The following is a 2,574-nucleotide window of genomic DNA, read 5'->3' as shown; positions in this document are numbered from 1 at the left end:
CTGGCTGGTCCTCATAGTGGGACTGAGACCCACAGTTCACTGAGACTCACTGGCTGGACCTCATAGTGGGACTGAGACCCCAGTTCAGCTGGACTCACAGTGGCTGGTCCTCACAGTGGGACTGAGACCCACAGTGGGACTGAGCTGGTCTCGCTGGCTGGTGAGACTCACAGTGGGACTGAGACCTCACAGTGGGACTGAGACCCCAGTTCAGCTGGACTCACAGTGGCTGGACCTCACAGTGGGACTGAGACCTCACAGTGGGACTGAGACCCCAGTTCAGCTGGACTCACAGTGGCTGAGACCTCAGTGGGACTGAGACCCCAGTGGGAGCTGAGACTCACTGGGACTGAGACCTCACAGTGGGACTGAGACATCACAGTTCAGCTGAGACTCACTGGCTGGACCTCACAGTGGGACTGAGACCCCAGTGAGCTGGTCTCACTGGGACTGAGACCTCACAGTGGGACTGAGACCTCACAGTGGACTGAGACCCACAGTTCAGCTGGTCTCACAGTGGGACTGAGACCTCACAGTGGGACTGAGACCTCACAGTGGGACTGAGACCTCACAGTGGGACTGAGACCTCACAGTGGGACTGAGACCTCACAGTGGGACTGAGACCTCACGAGGGACTGAGACCTCACAGTGGGACTGAGACCTCACAGTGGGACTGAGACCTCACAGTGAGACTGAGACCTCACAGTGGGACTGAGACCTCACAGTGGGACTGAGACCTCACAGTGGGACTGAGACCTCACAGTGGGACTGAGACCTCACAGTGGGACTGAGACCTCACAGTGGGACTGAGACCTCACAGTGAGACTGAGACCTCACAGTGAGACTGAGACCTCACAGTGGGACTGAGACCTCACAGTGAGACTGAGACCTCACAGTGAGACTGAGACCTCACAGTGGGACTGAGACCTCACAGTGGGACTGAGACCTCACAGTGGGACTGAGACCTCACAGTGGGACTGAGACTCACAGAGGGACTGAGACCTCACAGTGGGACTGAGACCTCACAGTGGGACTGAGACCTCACAGTGGGACTGAGACCTCACAGTGGGACTGAGACCTCACAGTGGGACTGAGACTTCACAGTGGGACTGAGACCCCACAGTGGGACTGAGACCTCACAGTGGGACTGAGACCTCACAGTGAGACTGAGACCTCACAGTGGGACTGAGACCTCACAGAGGGACTGAGACCTCACAGTGGGACTGAGACCTCACAGACCCTCACAGTGGGACTGAGACCTCACAGTGGGACTGAGACCTCACAGTGAGACTGGGACTGAGACCTCACAGTGGGACTGAGACCTCACAGTGGGACTGAGACCTCACAGTGGGACTGAGACCTCACAGTGGGACTGAGACCTCACAGTGGGACTGAGACCTCACAGAGGGACTGAGACCTCACAGAGGGACTGAGACCTCACAGTGGGACTGAGACCTCACAGAGGGACTGAGACCTCACAGTGGGACTGAGACCTCACAGTGGGACTGAGACCTCACAGTGGGACTGAGACCTCACAGTGGGACTGAGACCTCACAGTGGGACTGAGACCTCACAGTGGGACTGAGACCTCACAGTGGGACTGAGACCTCACAGTGGGACTGAGACCTCACAGTGGGACTGAGACATCACAGAGGGACTGAGACCTCACAGTGAGACTGAGATCTCACAGTGGGACTGAGACCTCACAGTGGGACTGAGACCTCACAGTGGGACTGAGACCTCACAGTGGGACTGAGACCTCACAGTGGGACTGAGACTTCACAGTGAGACTGAGACCTCACAGTGGGACTGAGACCTCACAGTGGGACTGAGACCTCACAGTGGGACTGAGACCTCACAGTGAGACTGAGACCTCACAGTGGGACTGAGACCTCACAGAGGGACTGAGACCCCACAGTGGGACTGAGACATCACAGTGGGACTGAGACATCACAGTGAGACTGAGACATCACAGTGGGACTGAGACCTCACAGTGAGACTGAGACCTCACAGTGGGACTGAGACATCACAGTGAGGACTGAGACCCCACAGTGGGACTGAGACTTCAGAGTGGGACTGAGACCTCACAGAGGGACTGAGACTTCACATTGAGACTGAGAGACTCACAGTGAGACTGAGACCTCACAGTGAGACTGAGACCTCACAGTGGGACTGAGACCTCACAGTGGGACTGAGACATCACAGAGGGACTGAGACTTCACATTGAGACTGAGACCTCACAGTGGGACTGAGACCTCACAGTGGGACTGAGACCTCACAGTGAGACTGAGACCTCACAGTGAGACTGAGACCTCAGGGTGAGACTGAGACCTCACATTGAGACTGAGACCTAACAGTGAGACTGAGACCTCACAGTGGGCCTGAGACCTCACAGTGGGACTGAAACCTCACAGTGGGACTGAGACCTCACAGTGGGACTGAGACCTCACAGTGGGACTGAAACCTCACAGTGGGACTGAGACCTCTTTATAGAGAGAGGAGTTTTAACCGAAGAATTTTAAACTAAATTGACTGTCACAGTCTTTGTGATAACATTTTATTTTTATTTTTATT

This window comes from Oncorhynchus tshawytscha, unplaced genomic scaffold (assembly GCF_018296145.1).
Source record: "Oncorhynchus tshawytscha isolate Ot180627B unplaced genomic scaffold, Otsh_v2.0 Un_scaffold_7493_pilon_pilon, whole genome shotgun sequence".
Classification (NCBI taxonomy): Eukaryota; Metazoa; Chordata; class Actinopteri; order Salmoniformes; family Salmonidae; genus Oncorhynchus; species Oncorhynchus tshawytscha.
The sequence above is the reverse complement of the archived record's forward strand: the minus strand, read 5'-3'. Positions refer to the sequence as shown.